At 41.6% G+C, this 8,220-nt stretch overlaps 1 protein-coding gene across 5 annotated transcripts in view; it reads left to right on the top strand.

The window, feature by feature from the left end:
• Window positions 1–8,220, top strand: part of TASP1 (taspase 1) — a 273,068-nt gene that overhangs the window by 195,411 nt on the left and 69,437 nt on the right. The window lies entirely within an intron of this gene.

The raw sequence follows: 8,220 nt of genomic DNA, 5'->3' as shown, positions 1-8,220 counted from the left end.
CCTCCGCAATAAAGAGGGTAAAATGCAGACAGGACCTCATGGCCTTGCGATGTGACTCCTGCCTTTCCTCTCGTGTCCTGCCTGCTCACTCACTCTCCTCCCTTGCTCATTATGCTGCCCTCCTTTGTTTTCTTTCTGTTTTTCTGATTTTCCACGTTCTCTCATACCCCAGGACCTTCGCATACAATGTTTCCTCCTCTTGATTATTCCTCTTTCCTGTCTTTGTGTGCTAAGGCGCGTGCTTCAGTCGGGTCCTTCTCTTTGTGACCCTAGGGACTGTAGCCCGCCAGGCTCCTCTGTCCATGGGATTCTCCAGGCAAGGATACTGGAGAGGGTTGCCACGCCCTCCTCTAGGGGATCTTCCTGACCCAGGGATGGAACCCATGTCTCTTACATGCACCTCTTATGTCTCCTGGATTGGCAAGCTTTAGCTGATTCCTTTCTCATCAACTTTTAGTCTGAATTAAAATGCCACTTGCTGAGAAAGGCCTGAGCATCAGTCTCCATTAGTCCTCATTGGTCTCCTCCTCTGTTTCCTCTGTGGCGGCTGTGATATCAGGTGTCTATTTCCTTGTTTGACTGCCTCCTGCTATAGCATGTAGCCTTCCTGTGAGCCGGGACCTAGTCAGTCTTGTTTCCCAGTGTACACCCAGCACGCGGAACAGGGTCAAGTACATTACTCACGGGTGCATGGTCCTTGTTGACAAATGAAGGTAAAGCCACCGTGGTGTCCACACCCTTACAGATGATGGGTCACCTTTTTGTTGCTCCCCCACCTGTTTTTCAGTATGTGTGCAGGCTACGTTGCTTCAGTTGTGTCCAGCTCTTTGTGACCCTATAGTCTGTAGCCTACCAGGCTCCTCTGTCCAGGGGATTCTCCAGGCAAGAATACTGGAGTGGGTTGCCATTTCCTACTCCAGGGCATCTTCCCGATCCAGGGATGGAACCCACATCTCTTAAGTCTTCGTTGCCAGATGGGTTCTTTACCACTTAGCATCACCTGGGAAGCCCACTTTTTCAGTAGAGCATTTAAAAATTTTTCCTTAAGTCTGTTCCCATGTGCAACACTCTCAGCAGGAACAGAACACTTACTCAGCTCTTGATGTGGGAACTCTGGACGGAGCAGTGCTTGCTTGACTTTTTGAAACAATTAATAAAATAGTATTTTTGCTTCCCTGGTGGCTCAGTGGTCAAGAATTTGTGTGCCAGTGCAGGAGACCTGAGTTCAATTCTTGGATTGGGAAGATCCTTTGGAGAAGGAAATGACAACCCACTCCAGTATTCTTGCCTGGGAAATCCCATGGACAGAGCCGCCTGGTGGGCTGTGATCCATGGAGTTGCAAGGAGTCGGATGCAACTTAGCTGCTGAACAACAACAACCAAAATATAATTAGGGCTCTGTTCTTTGAAAGTTCTGTCTGTAGTGACCACTGTCATCAGCTTGAAGCTCTTAGAGATGACACCAGCTTCTTGACATTCTTGGGGACCCACTGCTGATTCTTACAGCCGTTGCTTCAGCCTTCTCTTTTGCTGCCCCACCCCCCAGATCATTCTCTTCCTCTGCTGTTCCCATTTCAGCAAGTTGACCAGTTTTGGATGCTGGTTCCTTGGCATTCCCCCCACTACCCTGCCCATCGCTTCAGTTTAGCCAATTCGGTTTGTTTCTTCTCTGTCGTTCTCCCACCTCAACCTTCTCTGCACATTGTCCCTTGGATCACCAGGCCCCACTCCTGTCCTTTTCTTTGCTCCTCTCACAAGCCCTCAACTATTTAGTGTGACAGAACCACTCTCTGTGTCCAGACTCAGTTGCCCTTCCCGCATATGGCCTGTGCAGGGCAGCGTCCTGCCGCGAACTCACGGCCAGGCAGCCGTTCAGCCTTTCTCTGGGCCTCGAAAATCTAGCAGATATCAAGGACCTGCCATTTTCTGAATATTCTGTGTTCTTGTGGCCTTTCTCAAGGTTCCTCAGGCCCAATTAGTGAAGAGCTGTGACCGCTCATTCTAGCGCCTGCTTGGTGACATGCTACTGATCTAGGTTCAATCCATTGTCCAAGTTCAATCCAGATTTTCCCCTTTCCTCCACCCTGAGGTCCTCCCCTAATACAGTGAGTGAGCCCGTATCAAGTTCTAAACTATTTAACAAGAGGCCCTCTACTGGACTATTCATTCATCCATCTAACAAGTATTTATTGATCACCTGTTTTATGTCAGGCACTATTCTAAGTCATGGGTGGGGAACAAGATGTTCTAGTTGCCATTGCATTCTAGTAGACAGATGTACATATTTATAGTATGTATATAGTATACTTTATATATATATACACTATATATAATATATATTATATATGTACTTTATATAGTATATTTTCTATATATACACATATATTGGTAATATATGTGGGAGACCTGGGTTCGATCCCTGGGTCAGGAAGATTCCCTGGAGAAGGAAATGGCAACCCACTCCAGTACTCTTGCCTAGAAAATCCCATGGACGGAGGAGCCTGGTGCAGGGTACTGCCCATGGGATCGCAAAGAGTCGGACACGACTAAGCGACTTCACTTCACTATTGGTAATCAATATATAGTATACATATAGTATAGTATGTGTATTTGTGTATATGAGTCTGTGTATAAAATTTAATATATACACATTGTTCTCTAGCTCTTATCTAAATAAATTGTATCTTGCCGTCAGGATTAAGTTTTTCAGAAACTGCTTTCATTTTTTACTGTTTTGTGTACTACATTGCTTGGGTGAATGCTGAGTACAGAGTTAGAATTTAGAACGTTTGTTGACGTCACTAAAAATGTAATACACAGACAAATATTTTCAAGATATAAAGTCTCCTGCATGATTACAGTGGTACAGTTTCTAATTGTGGTCTAGCCCTTTCTGCAAATGCCCTCTGCATTAACCAGTGTCTCCCTGTTATGGGTGCAAACTGTCGTAACTCAGTGTATATGGATACATGGCAACTTCACTTAGAGTTCACAGCGTAAACACTGCAGTGTTTCTGGATCTGCAGTTGTGAACCCAAGCACTAACAGATGATATTGATAAAATGCATTCATAATTATCTAACTGTATGCCCTCTTAATACAGTAACAAATGTAAAAAATACTGGGGCATCCAGAAACTTGATAGGAACTTCAGTGTCAGTCGTCACCATGAAGGAAAAACCCTCCTGTGTGTCTACTCTGCTCTCAGGACTTCACTTTTAACACTTCTCATCTCCATATGTACTGGGGGGTTGGTTCCCACACCAGGCAATTCTCTGATTCTCAGGACACCAGCTGGTGTCCTGCAGTTGACACTCTCTACCAGGAGATAACATCTCATCCCACAGGTTAAGGGTTCAGTCCTATGAGATCAACCCCTGCCCCCACATGCTAATCCAAGTCCAGACTGTCACCTGAGTTTCTGACCCACAGCTGACAATTCTGAGGTTCTTAACACTGCCTCCTTGAGATCTATTAATTTAATAGAGTGGCGCATGGAACTCAAGAAAACAGTTTACTTACTCAGTTACTAGACATATCTTCTGATATATAAAAAGATATAACTCATAAACGGCCAGGTGGAAGGGATAGAGAGAGCAAAGGGTGTAGAACTTCTGTGTCTTCTCTGGCTTCACTGCTCTCCCAGTCACCCCACGTGTTTGCCAACCTGGAAGTTCTCCAAACACCATCCTTTTGTTTTTTTATGGAGACCTTGTTACATACGCAAGATAGATGAAATCATTGCCAATTGGTGATTAGTTCAACCTCTAACTCTTCTCCCTGCCCTGAGATGAAAGGTATCGGGCTGAAAGTTTCAACCCTCTAATCACATGGTTGGTCCCCCTGGCAACCAGCACACCCCCCCACCCCCCCGCCATTCTTAGGTTACGTAGGGGTTTTCCAAGAGTCACCACATTAACATAAACTCTGGTGTGGTTGAAAGGGATTTATTGTGATTAACCAGAGACATTCATTTAACTTTTATTGCTCTGGAGCTCTTTCAGGAACCGGGAACAAAACTAAATATTAAGATGCACCTATTGGTCTTATACAGAAATCACAAAGGTTTTAGGAATTGTGTGCCAGGAATCCTGAATAAAGACCAAAATATGTATTTCTTGTTATATTGCAATATCAGCATTTTATCACGCTTTCCAGACAAAGACTGTATGAAGCCATTCTGTCACAGAAAGACAGATTTCTTTCCTTAAAAGTAAAGTTTACTAGAGCACAGCAAGTAGTTGCTACATTAAACTGACTCTGAGATTGAGTCAGAAGCATGATCAGAAGCCTCAATGTCATATGCCTCAGCACAGTCAGTGAGCAAGATCTGACCTTAGAGAATAAAAGTAAGCAAAGTTGTAAAGGTCTGTTGTACTTTGTTAAACTTTGTGTGATAATCGGTGGAGACAGTCCCCTAAACTCCTAGGTGCATATCTGCATTATGAATATCTGCATTATTTGATCATGTGTTTGTTTACCAGTGAGTCAGCTCTTCGCAATGAGTCAACTCCTCGACAGGATGAGATGCCTGGATGGCATCACTGACTCGATGGACTTGAATCTGAGTGAACTCCGGGAGTTGGTGATGGACAGGGAGGCCTGGCATGCTGCAATTCATGGGGTCACAAAGAGTTGGACACGGCTGAGCGACTGAATTGATCTGAACTTGTTTACCAAATCAAGTGGGGCTATTTGGAAAACTGTAAGACACTGATGAACGAAATTGAAGATGATACAAAAAGATGGAAAGATTTCATGGATTGGAAGAATTAATATTCTTAAAATGAACAGTTCTACCCAAGGCAATCTATAGATTCAGTGCAGCCCTATCAAAATACCAGTAGTATTTTTCCTAGAACAACAACAGATAATTTAAAAATTTGTATGGGAACACAGAAGACCCTGAATAGCCAAAACAATCATGAGGAAGAGGAACAGAGCTAGAAGTATCACATTCCCTGACTTCTGACTATACTACAAAGTTATAGTAATCAAAACAGTATGTTCCTGACACAAGAAAAGGCACAAAAATCAATGATACAGAATAGAAAGCCCAGAAATAAACCCATACACTTATGGTCTAGGACAGAGGAAGCAAGAATATACAGGGAAGAAAAGATACTCTCGTCTATAAGTGGTGCTGGGAAAACTGAACAGCTGCACATAAAGAATAAAGTTAGAATATTTTCTAACACCATATATAAAGATAAATTCAAAATGAATTAAAGACCTAAATATAAGACCAGAAACCATAAAACTCATAGAAGAGAACAGAATACTCTCTGACATAAATTGTAGATAATTTTTTTTTTTTTGGATCTTATCCCTCAAGCAAAGGAAACAAAAGCAAAAATAAGCAAATGGGATCTAATTAAACTTAAAAGCTTTTGTATGGCAAAGGAAACCATCAACCAAACAAAAAGAGAGCCTACTGAATGGGAGGAAACCATAGTATTTGCTAATGATAGGACCAGTAAGGGGCTAATACCCAGAATATATGAATAGCTCATACAATTCAACTTCAGAAAAGCACACAACCAAATTAAAAAATGGGCAAAGACCTGAACAGATACTTTTCTAAAAAAGACATGCAGATATCCAACAGACACATGGGAAGATGCTCAACATTGTTAATCATAAGAGAAATGCAACTCAAAACCACGAGATGTCACTTCATACCTGCCAGAATGACTATCAAAAATGATCACAAATGACACATGTTGGTGTGTATGTGGAGAAAAGGGAACCCTTGTACACTGCTCGTGGGGGTGTAAATTGGTACAGCTACTGAGGAAGACAGTATGGAGGTTTCTCAAAAAACTAAAAATAGGGTTGCCATATGATCCAACAGTTTCTCTCCTGGGTATATATCTAAAGAAAATTAGAACACTGATTAAAAATATATGTACCCCAATGCTCATAGCAGCATTACTTACACCATCCGAGATATAGAAGCACCCTAAGCGTCCATCAGTAAGTAAATGGATGAAGAGGATATGATAAACACACACTCAAGTACTAATCAGCCATAAAGAAGAATACAATTTTGCTATTTGTAATAACATGGATAGACTTGGAAGGCATTATGCCTACTGAAATAAGTAAGACAGAGAGAGACAATATCTTGATATCACTTATATGTGGAATCTAAAAAGTAAAACAAACTAGTGAGTATAACAACAACAATGTCCAAATCCCAGACTCACAGATATAGAGAATAAACTAGTGGTTACTGAGTGGGAAGGGAGGAGGGACAGTATAGGAGCAGGAGGTTAATAGGTACATTAATATGTAAAAAATAAATAAGCTACAAGGATATATTGTACAGCACAGAGAATATAGCCAATATTTTAAAATAACTAGGAATGGAGTATAACCTTTAAAAATCATGAATCATTATATTCAGTTCAGTTCAGTCGCTCAGTCATGTCCAACTCTTTGCAACCCCATGGACTGCAACATGCCAGGCCTCCCTGTCCATCACCAACTCCTGGAGTCCACCCAAACCCACGTCCAGTGAGTCGGTGATGTCATCCAACCATCTCATCCTCTGTCATCCCTTTCTCCTCCTGCCCTCAATCTTTCCCAGCATCAGGATCTTTTCAAGTGAGTCAGCTGTTTGCCTCAGGTGGCCAAAGTATTGGAGTTTCAGCTGTAACATCAGTCCTTTCAATAAACACCCAGGACTGATCTCCTTTAGGATGGACTAGTTGGATCTCCTTGCAGTCCAAGGGACTCTCAAGAGTCTTCTCCAACACCACAGTTCAAAAGCATCAATTCTTAAGCACTCAGCCTTCTTCACAGTCCAACTCTCACATCCTGTGTGACCACTGGAAAAACCATAGCCTTGACTAGATGGACCTTTGTTGACAAAGTAATGTCTCTGCTTTTGAATATGCTATCTAGGTTGGTCATAACTTTCCTTCCAAGGAGTAAGCATCTTTGAATTTCATGGCTGCAATCACCATCTGCAGTGATTTTGGAGCCCAGAAAAAGAAAGTCAGCCACTGTTTCCCCATCTATTTGCACGTATATATGAGAATGTAACATGTGATCAAGTGCATTTCAAATCAGTGGGTGAGAGATGAATTTTATAAAAAGTTTATATTAGTAAAGCAGGATCTCTACTGCATTGAAATTAATTCCAGGTAGACTGAAGTTTTAAATGTAACAACTGAAATTATAAAAGCACTGACAGAAAACATGGATAACTTATTTTCATAATTTTGGGTTACTTAAGTCTGTTCTGCAAAATTCCCAACACAGAAGCCATAAAGGAGAATGATTGATAGGTTTGACCACATAAACATTAAAAACCTGTCTATACAAAAAAGAAAGATACAGACAAAATCAAAAGGTACATGACAAACCAGGGGAAAAAATTTATACTACATGTGACCAAGTTCAGCAAATTAGTAAGAAGAAAAATCCAAGAACCCAGTTTAGAAATGGATAAAGCAAATTTTCAGTTTGAGATTCTGTTTGTTTCATATGCCAGAAACCCAACTATAGGGGCTTAACAAGAGGAGGGCTTTCCTTTTCTCACCTAAGAAGTCTGACAGCCCAAAGTGATGTCACAGTGCACTAGGGGAGTCTCTACTCTTCCTGTTTGGCTGTCTTTATGGGTGGCTTCATTCTTTGAGGCCACAAAACAACTGCTCCACTTCTAGGCACCACATTCTAGGCACATGGCAGCAGTCAGTAAGATTCATGCTAATCGGGTCTGCCCTTAACAAGCTCTGCTAGAAACTCTGCCATTTGGCCTGCCAGTTGCAAAGGAGTTTGGGAAGCTGGGCAAATTTCTGTTGAAACAGAATTAGAGGTTTGCCTGAAAGGGAGAATGCCTAATGGGGAGGAAAACAAGTTGTGTGTGTCACAGATATGGAGGCAACTCACATAGAAAGAAATAAAAATGGCTCATAGACATTTGACTTTATTCATAATTAAATAAATGCAAAGGTAAGTGTCCAGATGTCCACTATAGCATTATTTGTAATGGCAGCAAATAAAACTAGAAATGACCTAAATGTGCACCACTAGGGAACTAGTTAAAGAAGTGATAGCAAGTTACTAGATTTTAGCCTTGGTGACTCTAAGCAAAGAAGCAGCTGAGCCCCGTTGTTCTTGGACTTTTGACCTACAGAAACTGAGATAATAAATTTGTATTCTTCTCTGGGGCTATGTTATGGTGATTTGTTATAGCAGCAAGAGAAAATA

Source organism: Ovis aries, chromosome 13 (genome assembly GCF_016772045.2).
Source record: "Ovis aries strain OAR_USU_Benz2616 breed Rambouillet chromosome 13, ARS-UI_Ramb_v3.0, whole genome shotgun sequence".
NCBI lineage: Eukaryota > Metazoa > Chordata > Mammalia > Artiodactyla > Bovidae > Ovis > Ovis aries.
This window is presented reverse-complemented; position numbering and strand designations above follow the sequence as displayed.